The 16,573-nt window shown below is 41.2% G+C and overlaps 1 long non-coding RNA gene across 1 annotated transcript in view; it reads left to right on the forward strand.

The window, feature by feature from the left end:
- The first annotated feature begins 538 nt into the window (after window positions 1-538).
- Window positions 539-16,573, forward strand: part of LOC126514560 (uncharacterized) — a 68,255-nt gene continuing 52,220 nt past the window's right edge. Inside the window, exon 1 of the long non-coding RNA XR_007595610.1 lies at window positions 539-562. This is a non-coding gene — a long non-coding RNA (uncharacterized lncRNA). The remainder of the gene's footprint in view (window positions 563-16,573) is intronic.

A 16,573-nucleotide genomic window follows, 5' to 3' on the forward strand; every position in this document is an offset into this window, starting at 1 on the left:
GGAATGCAGGGGCACAGAACCTCTAGAAGAAATCGCATCTATCTCTGGCACCGTGATCCTCACACACCTGTTACTGTCTCCTTAACATTTGTTACATCCATCACTGTTCCCTTGATTTTATAAGGTGGATCATTTCTCTTTAACATTCCTTGTATCTGCGTTAGTTTCTCTTTAACATTTGTGATGTCCACCCAGTGCATTGTTATCTTGCACATCTGCTAATTTCCCTTTAACACTTGGAAAGTTTCAGTGAAAAGAAGTTGTGCCGAATGAGCTACATTTCGAAGAAGAATATTTGAATAAGAAGATGTGTGGTTGTATTTGAAATATTAACGTGATTCCAAATCCAGCTATGGAAGCTTCAAAAAGAAAAGGAAATCTTTTACAACATCACTGAGCATTTCAGAATGAGAAGGGCAAGGGGGAACACTGCAAAGGATTAAGGAGATAGAAATCACCACTTCTTGAAACTTCGAGGCTACAAAGCAAAACAGCTGCATGCTTTGAGTTGCACACCTAGACCATGTCTGCAGCCTTCAGTTCTGTACGACTGCTGAGTCAGGTAAGATTGCTGGAGTAACTCAGGTGCTGAGGGAGGCTGTATGGGATGAATGAACTATGGACTCTAGCAGTGCTGGGAGGCAACAGGACCGGGCTGAGGCCACGACTGCCGTGCCCACAATAACAGCGTGGACAGACACAAACATTTAATCAGGTGTCTGGAGGTTTCTTTCCCAAGAAGCACTGTGCTCTGCTATCCCATTAAGCACTGTAAACAGAGTTTACAATTCTGATTCTGAACTTCACAGGCTTTGCTTAGCATCACGGCTCTGCTTGTTTCTCCATTCCCATGGGCTCTACTTCTCAGCTAAGGAGGGAGTTAAGAGCAACCGCACTGTGCATGTCATTTTGCAGATGTCTATTTGCAAACTGTTGTTATTACTTGTGAAAGTATCTCCATGACCAACAAAATCAAAATACCCCCAACATGGTATCATAATTTTAATTCTTTTATTATCATATACTAATGCGTGTTATCACCAAGAGACTGCTCTACCCCACTGGGGATTAGACTGTGTGTTTACTTAGTCACTGAAAAAGTTTCCTGTTCCCAGTACAGATCATGGTTTCTGATAATGGCTCTACCATACTCTGAATATTACCACACTTAAAACCCACATATTATTGTACTCTATGGGGCCTTGGGGAACTGTCCCTGAATGGGATTAGTGGCCTTACAAAAAAAATACAAGCAATCATCTTTTCCCTTCTGCTATTCATTTCCCGAGAACCCTGGCTCGAAATAATCACACCAAAACTATATTATTTGCAATACTGTTTGGCCAGTAGCTTAGGCATATTTTAGCTAGCTCTTATTTCTTAAACTAACTCATCGTCATTAATCTGTGAATTGCCATGTGGCTGTGGCTTACGGGGTAAAGTTCCATCTGGCATCCAGTGTCTGTCTCCAGTGGGGGTACATGGCTTGGCTCTGACTCTGCCTTCTCTCTCTCTCTCTCTCTCTCTCTCTCTCTCTCTCTCTCTCTCTCTCTCTCTTCTAGCTTGGCTGTATTCTGTTAAGCCATTGGCCTAAAGCAGCTTCCTTCCTAACCAATGACAATAACAGACATTGCCTATGAGCCAGGAGTCCCAGTCCTCACTAGACCCTAAATCAGCTGGCACCGTTATCTCAGAATACTCAGTGCCCAGAGCTGCGAGCAATGCCTTCCTGATATTCACAAAATACCTGGTGGTTATGTGGCTTTTCAGAGTTGTGAACAAATCTCTATTTACCTTAGGTGGATTTCTGCCGGGGGATCTAAGAAATGTACTACACCCAAGTCTAGTGCAAGGCGTCATTGAGTGTGCTGGGGTGACCTACAGGGCTATAGGTGAGGGCTCACTTCCAGGAGCATGGAGGACTTAAAGTCGGCTGCATCAGCAAAAAGTCTGCTCCATAGGGTGTCAACATGTGAAAGCCCTATCACTGGGACTTTGTATCTAGCTTGGAGGTGACTCCATTGGTGGACTCCATGTGACTCAGCTCCATGTCAAGTTTCTGTTTACTGAGCAAACTTGTTCTTGAGACAAGGGGACGGGGGCAGCCATGTCATCCCTGGCAATGCCCTTCCCAAGATAGCTATCTTCTGAAGATAACTGAGTGGAACAGAGTTTCATGAAAGACGCTGAATTTTGTACCACATTTCCTATACGATTAGTGCCATCTTGCCTCAAATTATTTAACACTGTAATTATCACACACGTTACACACAGCAGATACACATAGATTTGTGATGAAAGGATTCCATCTTGAAAATTTCCCTCAGTTCTCCTTGGTCCCATTAAATTCTTGTACCATATCCTCCTTATTTTCTCTTTAAATCTTATGTCTGACTTTTAAGAGGATATTACCACATATTAAGAAAAAATAAGATGAAAATTTAAACAAATGTGTTGTCATTTTGCTCAGTTCTCTTTGAATACTGGCTTTAGACAAAGGAAGAAAAACTGAATAATACCCTGCCACCAGAAATGTGTAACGTCATACATCAATGAGGTTCCATTTTGTGATTTCTTCCATTCATAGGACAGGTACTACTGAACCCTGTGTGTACACAGCATTCTTAGCCTGGACTCAACCTCCCCGCTGCAGACAGTTCTTCAGTAGGGCTCTTCCTCACAATCTCTCTTCTCACTGTCTGAAGCTGTGAAGAATAAAAAAAGTCTAAAAACTACTCAAGCTAGGGTGTGAGTGGGTGATAACAGCTTGAATGTATAATCCATCTCACAAGTATTTCGGTGTCAAAATGGATAAAAGCCAGAAGCAAAAACACTAAAGCCAGCACAGCATGGCTTCAGACATTATCGGATAGAGTCGGCACTGTGTGAAGAGATTGACTAGCACCCCGACTAGTGTGTGTGTGTGTGTGTGTGTGTGTGTGTGTGTGTGTGTGTGTGTGTAGCACCATTTCTTTCCAGGGCCTGGGCTTTTCGGCACTAACTGTAGTGTGCAGATTGGACTGGCAGATCTGCACAAAATGCTTGACTTGCTCAGATGCCCCTGGATGACCATCCGTTCAAGATCCTGTCACAGTATGCAAATGAGCCAAGTGAGTCCTTCAGGAGGGAGAAGAGCAGACCAAAGCCAATGTTACTCAAGGAGCTCTGAGGAGACCACAGCTGTGCTGGATAAGACAGTATTGCTCAGAGATGTAGTTTCTGTTTTCCCACCTGGAAGCCTTTGCTTCTGCTTCTTCTCCTTCTTCCTCTTCCTCTCCTCCTCTTCCTCCTTCATTTTTTTCTTCTCCTTCTCCCTCTCCTCCTCCTTCTGAATCTCCTTTTTTCTTCTTCATAAGATTTAGTTCATTTTAAATTCTCTCTCTGTGTGTGTGAAAGAGAGAGAGAGGTTGGGGGTAAATCAAATTCAGATCTCAGAAAGGAAGCTCGGATTCCCCAGAGGCTGAGTTACAGAAGGCTGTCAGCAGCCTAATGTGGATTTTGGGAGCTGAATTCAGGTCTCCAGGAAGAGTGGGGCTTCAGGTCTCCAGGAAGAGTGGGGCACACTCTATCTGGGAGCAAACTCTCTAGGCCACCATTACAGTGCCAAGGGCAACGTCTTTCATTCTCTCTGTATGACCTGTCTTTTTTTTTAAGAATTAATCTTTCATCCAAGTTTTCCTGCCTGTTCCCACTGGGTTATTAGATATTCCCTAGACTCCTTTGACCACTTGGAACCACCGAAGTATATCTCCTTTAATTGGGGGCAGTTCTTCCTGTATAGCCCAGGCTGCCCTCCAAGTATCCATCTTACCCTTCAGTTCTGTGATTGTAGGTGTGTGGCACCACCCTTGGGCCCCAAGTATATCTTATTTTAATATAGACCACATTACAGCATTAACAATTTTTTCATGCTCACCATTTCCTTGATTTTATGCACTCTGTACTTTTAGGATGTCCCTGGAACCTAAAAACTTTTAAAAAATGTCCTTTTGGAAAAAAATTATTTAATGTGTGTGTTCCTGAGCATCTGCATGTACATCGCTTGTGTTTAGATTTAAAAAACGGCTTCAAGTAAATCACATGTTTAAATCAAGAAAAGGAAATGCTAAGAATTATCATCCCTGCAGATTCTATATAAAGCAGATCTAAACAACCACACTGATTGCAGGAACCTATGTTCCAAATATTATGAGGAGTTCCATAAATGACAGTGAATTTTCAGAGGAGAGAGGAGTTCTTAAAAAAATTACTTGACATCCATGTCTTTGGAAAACGAAAGAAACATGAAATATAAGCAGGCTTCTTACAGAAATTCAGGCTGAGCTGGCAGCTGGAAGGGGGATTCTCTTAGAGCACAACTTGCTTGGTATAACGTAAACATCACTAAGACGGCAACAAGTGTAACCCTCACTTTGTCATCCAGACAGTGCCTTGGAATTCTGGAAGGAAATAAATGGCTTAGTCAAGTGCTTAATATTTGTAGTGCATGAACAGAAAAATGGCTATGCTGTGGCTATGTAGACGGTGGCTAAACTGGAGAACGTATTTCCACCTAAGGCCCTGCATTGGCTCTTTACATAGATGGCAACATTATTTTGAAAGCTTAAACAGAATGCAATGTTTGTGACCATAAACTGTTACAGTTGGGTCAGCAATCTCCTAATTTTCTAAGATGAAAACAAACTCGCTTTGCCTCCTGATTTATAGCACTCACAACTCCAGCCATCACAGGGCTGGGTAGACGTTAGGACGAGTTTTATAGCATCATCTTACAGAGTCAGGGCCAGGGAAAGATTTTTTTCATGACTTGTGTGCAAGGAGAAACTTTCCGTATGGGCTCACATCTGTTCATAGAGTTAATGGCCTGTGGATCGTAGTGTGACAGTGTGGCCTGGTGTCCACTTTGGCTTCCCATGGTGCCAACTTTGATAAATATCTTGACTCCTCATGTACATTCACTTGTTTCTCTCTGTGCATTTTCTTCTATTTACATGTGATTTCTTTTGACTTCTTCTGTAGCCTAGTATTCAGTTTTTCTATGTCATGATACTTATAGGCAAGGATTCTTGCGAAAGTGTAGTTTATATGAAGGATATTGGTAACAAATATGGTGGAGTAGATGAAATATATGTGTACACTTTCAAAGATTTACTTTTTGTGTGCTGTGTATGTATGTGTGTGTTAGTATGCATGTAAGTATGTATGCATGAGTGTAAGTGCCTGTGGAAAGCAGAACTCCTGAAGCTGGAGTCACAGGTAGATGTGAGTCACCTGACATGGTGTTGGGAACTAATATCCAGTCCACTGCAAAAATGGCAAGTGATATTAGTTACTCAGCAATATCTCCAGCTCCAAAAAATGCTATTAAAAGTTTCAAAACAAAGGTGTGAGTATCTTTTCCTCATAAGTCACAGACATTGAAGTTTCTAGTTTGCCATTGTTACTGGACTGGCATCCACAGACAAGAAAGCAATTACCATGTGTTGGAAAAAAAAGTGGAAATGAAGTACTCTGGAGAAAGTTTCAGGGAATAGTGTTTGCTTTATTTTATGTGAACAACTCCTTATATGGAGGGAGCCTACTGAGTGTAATTGGTTCGTTACCCCAGACTGGACAGTGAGTGCTAATAACACAGTAGTTTCTATGCAGAAAAAGCACATTACAGGAGAGCTGGGGTGTGCAGATTCTTCTGTAGGCCAGCTCCTGGCTACTCACGCTACTTCAGAATTCAGCATCTGACTTCAGAGGAATTGTGTGTCATGCTTCTTATTGGGAAGTGCTATGTGCCAGGTAGGCTGGCCATCAGGTCAAGCCTGCATTTTCTCCTATGCTGGTTAAATACTTATTTGCCTAATACACCTAAATAAAATATCACCACTACCATTTGGGCCACTTCTCAAAGAACCTTTATCAGCTTCTATATTATAATTTCTCTTCCTCATCTTCCTACCTGAGATTTTCAAAAAGGACAGAGATAATGGAGTAGATAGATGCCAAATAGTTAGGAGGGACCTGTTTTTTTCCATCCATAGTAATGCGATGGTTAGCCCATCTCTCTGGCGAGCATTTATTGACCATCTAGAGTGTGGCTATCTCATGTGTGTGGACATATTTCACTGTCATACACGTATCACAAAATCTCACGTGTGTCACTAGAAATCCAAGGCGTGAACCGAAGTTGAGTTGATTGTTTTTGGGGATGTAGTTCCATCAATAAAGAGGGAGATGGGTAGATTTTTTTCCCCTAGAAATCATTTAAAAATAGGATGCTGATTTATTTTCTTGGGATAACTTCATTTAATCTACTTAATTTTAGCAAGCTACATTAACTCTACTTCTGCTTTTGTTACTTGAAAATTTAAAATTAAAGTTCAATTTTCTGGTCTACATTTGCTGTGAGTACTATTATCATTCAATTCATTTTTCTTCATGAAAACAAGAAAACTGTGTATAATCCTGCTTCCAACCAGTCTTTCTTGCCTGCAGGTGTCTCACACTCCCATGATCCCAATTTATTCAGGAGATTTTGTCTTTTCCTACTTCCTATTGTAGATCCATGTATGTCTCTCTTTGTTGTCTAGATTATCTAGGATTGTAAATTGTAGGCTGCTTTTTCTTTGCTTTATATCTAAAAGTCACTTATGAATGAGTAGATATGATATTTGTCTTTCTGGGTCTGGGTTACCTCACTCAGTATGATGTTTTCTAGATCTATCCATTTGCCTGCAAATTTCAAGATGTCATTATTTTTTCCTGTGTGTAGTACTCCATTGTGTACCACATTTTCCTTATCCATTCTTTGGTCAAGGGGCATTTAGGTTGTTTTCAGATTCTGGCTATGACAAATAATGCTGCTATGAACATAGTTGTGCACATGTCCTTGTGGTATGATTGAGCATCCTTTGGGTAAATACCCAAAGGTGGTATTGCTGGGTCTTGAGGTAAGTTGTTTCCTAATTTTCTGAAAAATGGCCATACTGATTTATAAAGCAGCTGTACCAGTTTGCACCTCCACAAGCAATGGAGGAGTGATCCTTTACCCCACATCCTCTCCAGCATAAGTTGTCATCAGTGTTTTTGTGATCTTGGCCGTTCTTACAGGTATAAGATGTAATCTCAGAATTGTTTTGGTTTACATTTCTCCGATGGCTCAAGATACTGAACATTTTCTTAAGTATCTTTCAGCCATTTTAGATTCATTTGTTGAGAGTTCTATGTTTAGGTCTGTACCCCATTTTTTTTATTTGATGACCAGTTTCTTCAGTTCTTCAGATATTTTGGAGATCAGACCTCTGTCTGATATAGGGTTGGTGAAGATCTTGTCCCACTTTGTAGGCTGCCATTTTGTCTTGTTGACCATGTCCTTTGCTTTACAGAAGGTTTTCAGTTTCAGGAGGTTTCATTTATTGTTTCTCTCAGTGTCTATGCTACTGGGGTTATATTAAGAAAGTGGTGCTCTATGCCAATGTGTTCAAGTGTACTTCCCACTTTCTCTTCTATGAGGTTCAGTGTGGTTGCTTTTGTGTTGAGGTCTTTGATCCATTCAGACTTGAATTTTGTGCATGGTGATAGATATGAATTTATTTTCATTCTTCTACATGTCGATATCCAGTTATGCCAGCACCATTTGTTGAATATGCTTTCTCTTTTCCATTTTATATTTTTTGCTTCTTTGTCAAAAATCAGGTGTCTGTAGGTGTGTGGATTAACATCCAAGTCTTCTATTTGGTTCCATTGGTCCTCCTGTCTTTTTTTATTCCAATACCAGGCTGATTTCAGTACTGTAGCTCTGTAGTAGAGTTTGAAGTCAGGGATGTGATGCCTCCAGAGGTTCTTTTATTGTACAGGAGTGTTTTGGCTATCCTGGGTTTTTTGCTTTTCCATATGAACTTGAGTATTGTTCTTTTGAGGTTTCTGAAGAATTTTGCTGGCGTTGCAATAAATCTGTAGATTGCTTTTGATATGATTGCCATTTTTACTATATTAGTTGTACTTACCCAAGAGCATGGGAGGCCTTTCCATTTTCTGCTATCTTCTTCAATTTCTTTCTTCAGAGATTTAAAGTTCCTGCCATTCAAGCCTTCCACTTGTTTGGTTAGAGTTACTTCAAGATATTTTATGTTATTTGTGGCTATTATGAAGGGTGATATTTCTCTGATTTCTTTCTTAGCCCATTTATCATCTGTATAAAGGATGGCTACTGATTTTTTGAGTTAATCTTGTATCCTGCTATATTACTGAAGGTGGAAAACTAATTCCTTTAACTCATATACTGTGTATATAAAAATATTTCCACCTGTAATAATCTGTTCACATATGAATTTAAATGTTATTGATCAGTTCTATAAAATAATATACAAATGCAAAAATATGATCAGTTGAATTTATTGCTGGAATAGTTATAATAAAAATAGAAACATCACCTTCCATCAACAGGAGACTGATTAAATTTTAGATCATCTGTCTGATATGATGACATGCACTTATGAAAATGTGAGTTAGAGAACTATTGATTGACACTGGCTGGGTTTGCTGTGAGTGTGTGTATCTAGGTACAGCATCGTGCCAGGTGATTGCATTTGTGAAAGAGAAGCTTGTTTATGTTTGTAGGAGGGCTAGGTTCTGTTGCAATGGACTGAGAAGCATTGATAGGAATGAAGAAAGCAGAGATGCTCCTACATAGAACACTCCAGTGGGGGTGCTGGGTAACTGCCTCTCTCAGAAAAGGAATATGTGCTCCAGGGTGAAGCACAGTAAGGCCCGTTCTAAGTCATATTATTTCCTTGGCTCTGAAGGTAAGGGATGTGAGCATGCCCCTTTGGGAGCGTGTCAATGATAGTCCCTCACTGGATAACAGATAACTCACAGTAAGTCTGTCTTTATAGAAGTTTGCTTGTTGCTTGTTGTTACACAGGCTTTCTCTGTGTAACAACCCTAGCTGTCCTGGAACTCATTCTGTAGACCAGGGTAGCCTCAAACTCAAAGAGAATACACCTGCCTCTGCCTCCCAAATCCAATTGCTGGGATTATAGGCATGAACCACCACTGCCTGCCCCAGCTCTCCCTCTCCTCTCCTCTCCTCTCCTCTCCTCTCCTCTCCTCTCCTCTCCTCTCCTCTCCTCCCCTCTCTCTCTCTCTCTCTCTCTCTCTCTCTCTCTCTCTCTCTCCCCACTCTCCCTCTCTCTCTCTTTTAAGTAACAGAAACATTTTCTCTTCACTGAGCATTCTTGGCATCACAGTTACATTTTAACCTAAAATGAGCGACTCTCATTAAGAAATCATTACTTTCCATTTCCAGTACCTCCACGTGTTCTTGTTGACAGAGCGTGTGCCAAGAATGCTAGCTTTTGTATGCCTTAGAATCCCAGATATCGAGTTTCTGTCCGTCCCAGACTCTCATTTAAATCACCGTTGCACAGGGAACAGCTTCAGAATACAGAGACTGCATCTTTCCACAGCTATGGGTGGTTTTGCATGCAGTACACAAGAGGCAATGTCTCTCTCTACTGAAAAGTTTTGAGTGGCCTCTTGGCCTTCTGGAAGTTCTGGGTTACCTGAGCCCTTCTCCAGCGTCACCCCACATTGTCCAGGCAGCACTTGTCTTCACTGCTGAGGATGTGACGAAACAAACCAGAACCTGTCTGCTAGAACGTGAAGTCTCTTCAACATGGACTAATCCATGTCCCGTCTCTGAGCCCCCAAGAAACGATAATTAGACATTTAACACATTTTTGTAGCTTAGGACATGACTCTGAGGGTGAAGTCCTCACTGCAGAAGCACAAGGAGCTGAGTTCAGACCTCCAGCACCTGTGGAAGAAGTGGTCCTCGCAGAGGTTTTCTTATAACCTCAGCATTGGAATGGGGAAGAGACTGGTGGGTCCTTCAAGCCCTGTGGCCAACCAGAGTAGATACACTGAAAAACTCAAGATTCAGTAAGAGATCCTGTCCAATAAAAAATTATAAAATAAAAAGTAGGTGGAGAATGAAGAGGAAGAAATCCCACACGGTGGTCGACTGTCCTTCACGAGCAGCCACAAGCCACACCCTATGACCTCTAACAGACTTTGGAGGAAGTAAGAGGGCCTTATTTATTTAAAACTCCACCAATTCAAGGATTTACTGATTCTCGGTATTTCTTAAAGTAAGCAATTTTTATTGAATTAATCACAAATTGCATATATATATTAGAATAAAAATAACTTTAAACACATGAAGACATAATTGCCTTTGGAAGTATTTTTGAGGGCAGTGACTGATAATTTGCAAGAGTAGTTCTTGGACAAATCAATAGAAACAGAGACTCTTGGTATTGATCAGTTACCAAGGTTCATCTTCCCGGGGTATTCAAAGCAATTTATACAGAAACATGGTCAATACCAGTGCTCAAGTCCAATTGCACTTTAGAAGCTATTAATAACATTTGTTTGTTTTCAAATGAATAGTCCTTTGTCCAAAAATACATTTCCCCAAAGAATATTTCAGGCAGTCATGGATTTTTGGTGAGAAACCTCATTTTCTTCAAAGTTTTCTGTAACTTTTAAGAGAAAATCTTGTGTCACTTGTGTAGTGACAATCTTTTGTGTCATTTGGGAGCCTGTGGGAGCAGAATCATGAGATCTGGGTCAGCCTGGGCTACATAATGGAACAGGGTCTCAAAATGGGGGAAAAAGCATGTTGTAGTGCATCCAACTAAAGAAACAATTTCTCTTATGATTTTGTATAAAAGTCTCACAGTTACATGCTTATGTCTGTGCTTGGTCCTAAGCTAATAAGAACACTTGATCTATTCACATTCACAAACTGCAGTGAAATATTAGCAGAAAGGAGCTATGAGAACAAAGGAAGTATGGTGTGTGAGAACCAGGGACAACTGAGAAATCTCCTCTCTTAGAAAAAAGAAAGTGTTATTTGGAAAAGGGTCTGGTTAAAACCTCAACAAGTAGAATGTGGAATGAAAATGTGTTTGGCAGGACGAGGCTGTAAGAAGTACCCAGAAGATGGTGAGGAAGATGTGACAACTAAAGTGGGCAGGGCTGTGGCAATATGTTCAGCCCTACAAGTGTGTAGGCCAGTTTATGGCTCAGAAACATGAATACTTTGGAATCATTTGCACAAAGGAGATGTTGGAAGAGATGAGGGCAGACAATGTTGCCGACAGCATTGCTAGGGAATAGATGAGCTTGTAGATTAAGTATGAGACATACTCAGAGTAAGAAGTCTTCGGGGCACTGGGAAGTCCTGACTGTGGAGTCATATCAGGTCCTCAGGGACAAGTGGCCAGAGCAAGGGACTGCTGGGGTGCAGGCAAGCCTCTGCCCAGCATGGTTCCTTTACTCTTCCAATCTCTCATCTTATTTTCCCAGTGAGAGTGAACATAGAATCTGAGACAAGGTTCTTGACTAGGGAAATACATAAAAATCACTGAAGCCCAGACAGCACAAACCTTCGCCTTCATGAAAAATATTTCTGTCCCTGAGTTTAACCTAACAATCTCATATTGATGCAGAGCTATAACCTCAAAATTATCAACAATCAATATTTTGTTTTGTTTTACTATTTTACTGTTGTTATCACGAAACACTATGACAAAGATAACTTACAGAAGACAGAGTTTATTTGAGCTTATAGTTTGGCATTATGATGTGGCTAGAGCCTATTGGGCCAGGGAGTAGACTGTGGTAGTTTGAATGAGAATGTTCTCTATAGGCATATATATATTTGAATACTTGATCCTCAGTTGGTGGAAGGATTTTGAGAAGGATTAAAAGGTATGGACTTAATGAGGGAAGTAAGCCACTGTGGGCAGGCTTTGAGGCTTTCAAAGCCTATACCATCCCTAGTCAGCTCTCTGCCTTGTGATTATCTCTCAAGATGTAAGCTCTAAGATACTGCTCTTGTACACACCCACCTTCCTGCTGCCTTGCTTCCGACCTTGAGTTTTTTATGGATTCTAGCGCTCTGAAACTTCAAACAGACTCTTCTATAACTCGCCCTGGTCATGGTGTGTCATCAGAGTCATAGAAAAGCACCTGAGGCAGAAGTTGTGGTTCCAGAGGGTTGGAGTCAATAATGGTGTCGTCAAGGCATGGCAGCAGTAGCAGCATCCTGGGGCCTGTCATCTTGTACAAGCATGAATCAGAGAACACACACCATAAATGGCAAGAGTCTTTAAAATCTCAAAGCCCACCCCCAGGGGCATACTTATTCCATACATCTTCCAACCCTACCCACATGGCCCCACCGACTGGAGATCAAGGGTTCAAATGCCCTAGACTATGATCGGCATAGATTCCTCAAACTGGTCCAGGTATTGAGTTAAATACCTCTAGCTATTATGACATACTAGAGATGGCAAAGCACAGCCTACAGTCAGATTCTGCTATTCTTTAAAATGATTCTTCCTTGGCTTCTCTGTGTCAGATCATCTTCTGAAATGCATATTAAAGGCAGAAAGCATTTATAATAATGAAATTTCCACCATCAACCGGGCCAGATTTGATACGTGCAATTTGAGAATTCTGTCTGTATCCAGTCCAAACCTGATAATCCATGCCTTTGAGAGTAAGATAATAAGCTACACAGCTTCAGTTTGCTTTGATAGATAAAGCATTTTTGAAATGGTGCCTAGAAAGTCAGAGCCTGGGTGTGTTGTGCCAGGCAAGATCTTTCAGTCATAAAAACAGAGTTCATGTCTAGCTGTCTTATTCCTGGAAGCCAAGGGCACTTAAAATCCAGCTATGATGTGTTAGTCAAGAGGGAAGCAAAGTCTAATTCAGACTGCTTTCCAAGGTGACCTAATATTTTTAGCCACATAACTCCCCCCCCCCACTTTGGTAGTTTAAAGTGTAGGTGTATATATGCATCAATAGTTTATTAAAATATTGTTTTATGTCTTGGATATATGCTGTAATCGCTAGGAAATACTTGCCCTTGAAGTAGATGACATTTGGGAGAGGAAGCACACACATTGTGGGTTGGCCCTGAGCCAGGCACAGTCTAGATGTTTAAGAACCCTCTGTGGCTCTGCTCCCTGTCTCTCATAAAGAAATCAAGGCTAAAGTTTTAACTACATCACCGAGGCACTTAGCAGGGTAATGTGAGTATCTTCCCTGATCCTAAGGAAATCCATGTTTTTCCAGTGGTGGCTTCTGATGGTAGCCTGAACAGCTCCAGGGAGCACTCCTTTTCCGATTGGGAATGTTAGCATGAAGGACGCTCCCTCAGCAACACCCCCTGTCATGGTGGCAGTAGATGGTAGCCAATGGAGGATTAGAAGACCTGCCTCCGGGTCTGTCAAATATGCTTCCTGACCAGTAGCTGGGGAGCCTCACTCCCCTCCTGGATTAAGGGTATCAGCCCTCCCATCCTGTGAGTACAGCTTGCAGCTTGGGGTTCTAATTTTTCTTGGTACTTGAATTCAATAGCTTCAAATGTGTGACACTATGAAAAATTATGATAGTTATAAAATAAGAGATTCTTTTTCTTTATTCACTCATTCATTCATTTATTCATTCTTTTTTGTTGAAACTAACAAAAAAGCTCCAACTTGTGGTGTGAATACATTCACTAATGTGATTATGTAAATGTTGTTACTAAGATATTGCAGTTGCATAAGTAGACAGATGTGTGATGACCAATTGCATTTTTCCTCAATATCATTGCTGTTGGTTACTGGCTGACATGACTTACCCGTACCTCCAACTGCTTGTATGTTAAGGTGCCGTCATACTTTTTAGAACTTTTATGCATAGCAATTACTGAATTTTCATGCATTTAAATTCCTTGGATTCCCAAGTTGAGGATCGTTCCAACTTTTGCAAAGATTAGTGAGATAAGAATTGCAAATGAGTAAAATTTAAAGTTTAAATTAGGACTGATAGAGTCAACTTTCTCAAGGGATAAAACGATGAGAATTTGGTAGTCAGTCCTTAATAAAGTTTTTAAGAGGAAAAAAAAAAACCCTCAAAATCCAGATAGATATAAGTAGCCAAAGAGTGGTTCAATCAAGGAAAATGAATAGGTTTATAATTAGAATTTGAGATACCAAGCTCTAGAAGAGGTGGGCTGTGTGATGAGGCAGGGCTGAGCAGCAGAGGGCTGGTTTCTCCTGAAGGGAAAGTCATGCCAGCAGAGGTGGCACTCTTCTCAGATGGGCTATCTGAGCAATCTTCAAGGACTATCAAACTCTGCTCAGGGGTCATTTATCTCAACCTCTTCCACATTTTCTTAACTTCCCAGCCCTTGGTTAACTTTACAATCTCATGGTTGCTTGAATGCCTCAGATTCCCATTTGTTAAAAATACAAACACTTAACAGTGTGCTGAAATTTTTTTATTAGATTAATAGCTAGTAGTTATTGATTTGTTTCTTGCTGTCTTTCCCATACCTTTTCTGGGAGTGGGAAGAAGTCACCGTAGCTGTGCCATGCTCTTCCTCAGCCGTAGTCTGTCATCAAATAAGAGGCTGGTTTTAGTCATAGTTGCTTTTATTTCTTTTTTAAATATTTATTAATTTATTATGTATACAGTGTTCTGCCTGCATGTCAGAAGAGAAAACCAGATTGAATTACAGAGGGTTGTGAGCCACCATATGGTTGCTGGAAATTGAACTCAGGACCTCTGGAAAAGCAGGCAGCACTCTTAACCTCTGAGCCATCTCTCCAACCCCCATAGTTGCTTTCCTTGCTGCTGTGATAAAATACCCTGGTGAAAGTTACCGAAGGGAGGAAGGGTTTATCTGCGTCAAGCCACTCTAGCTAGGAAGTCAGGGTAGACAGAAGTCTCTTGTACTGGCAGTCAGGAAAAGAGACCAGTGATTCATGCTTTCTGCCCAGCTCCTTTTCTCTACTTACACAGCCCAGGATCTGAGTCAGAGAACGTCCCACCCACATTGGTAGATCTTCTAGAAAGAGTGTGAAGGGAACTTAGGCCAATCAGGAAACTATGAATGGGTTCTTTTTTTAGAGGCGTTGCATCTTACTCAATGAATTGTCCCCTCTCCCAAGGTGTTGCAAAAAATTACAAACTGCTAAAGCATAGGGAAGAGAAGAGCCCATCCAAGGTAAAGCACCCCTGATGGGACCAGTCAGGGAAAGGGTGGGGATTCTATGAAGGGGAGGAACCCTGGAACCTGAGACCTATGGTGGATGCCTAGCTCCAGGGCTTCTTCCATCTCCTGTGTGTCTGCTCTAATAAACTTTGCAGGTTTTTGTTGTCTTTCCTTTTTCTGTGCCCAGTGTTTTCCCCTTCCAGTGCATGTGCCCTTCCCATTCCCAGCTGTCATCTTTCTTAGCTAACTTTGAACACACTGCTATTGCTTCTTGCAGGTTTCTGCCTTCTGTTTTTCCCACACACCCAGTCCTTTGTTGGCCTCATGGGACTGACCTTCTCAGATCCCCTAGATGGCCACTCCTCACCCCAATATCCTTGTAACATCTGCATGTCAATTAACATATCAAGACAAACCCAAACAAGGAAGCTTAGAGTTCACTTTTCAAATTCTAGATTCTGTCAAGTTTCTGATGAGCCTTAACTGTCAGGGAGAAAGAGCCAAGGAAAGAACACCCTGCACCTGGGCTGTCTACTAACCCTGCTGCACCTGGGCTGTCTACTAACCCTGTGTTTGAAAATCCCCACCCCTGTGACTCAGCATTAATAGTCAAACAATGTTTCAAATTGGTGGTCAAACTATGCTGTACTCTTCCACGAGCCCATCCTCGACTAGCTTACTGTACATACTCCACAAAACCCTATAAAAGCTCTTCTTTCTGCCCAACCCTCTGCTGTCTCTTCCCGGTCGCAGGCAGCAGCCATTTGTCTCTCCCCAATACATTTCTTGCATAAGTTTTGTTACGTGGGGTATCTTTGTCGTGTTCCTTGGCTCCTTACTGCAAGTTGCCTTTGCCCTTTCATTAACCATCATGGTTACCTTAACAGCATGGGCTGGTAGCTATGCTTAACAGAACTGTCAGGAATCTTCCCTCCCCTTTGTTTCTCTTATTATTCCCTAATCCCCCCTCCTCCCTTTCCTTCCTATCCTTTCTTTCCTCTCTTTCCTTCTCTTCCTCCACTCATCCTTTCTTCATCCCTTCTTTCCTCCATTTCCTTCCTCCATTCTTTCCTGGTTTCCTCCCTCCCCCTCTCCCGCTACCATTTTTCTTCTCTATTTCCTTCTTACTTTCGTTGGTTCATTGTTATGTTCGTCCCTCTCCCTTTTGATTAGACATGGATATTGGTTAATTTCTCAAGTTATTAAGAAACAAAACAGGGACAACAATTTATTCAAGTTATGGATTTAATCACTTTGGACAATAGTCATTGTAATTATGTTAGTTTTTTCTGATTATTCAAATTGCATTGACAATGAACTACTTGCTCAACTTGAGTTGAGAAGACTTTCCTCTAGTAACTTATGGATTTTTTTCATCTGAGTAACCAAATGTAAGGTAATTTTTTACAAATTGACACAAATTGTCCAGAAGGGGATGGGCCTCCTAAGATTCAGGAGTTATGCATCTCCAGAGTCTGCAAATGCTGACACTTGAAAGATCCTTGCAGTGGTTCTCAACCTTCC

The sequence above is a fragment of the Alexandromys fortis genome, unplaced genomic scaffold, assembly GCF_014885135.2.
Source record: "Alexandromys fortis isolate MF-2015 unplaced genomic scaffold, M_Fortis_MF-2015_v1.1 scaffold_18, whole genome shotgun sequence".
NCBI classification, from domain to species: Eukaryota; Metazoa; Chordata; class Mammalia; order Rodentia; family Cricetidae; genus Alexandromys; species Alexandromys fortis.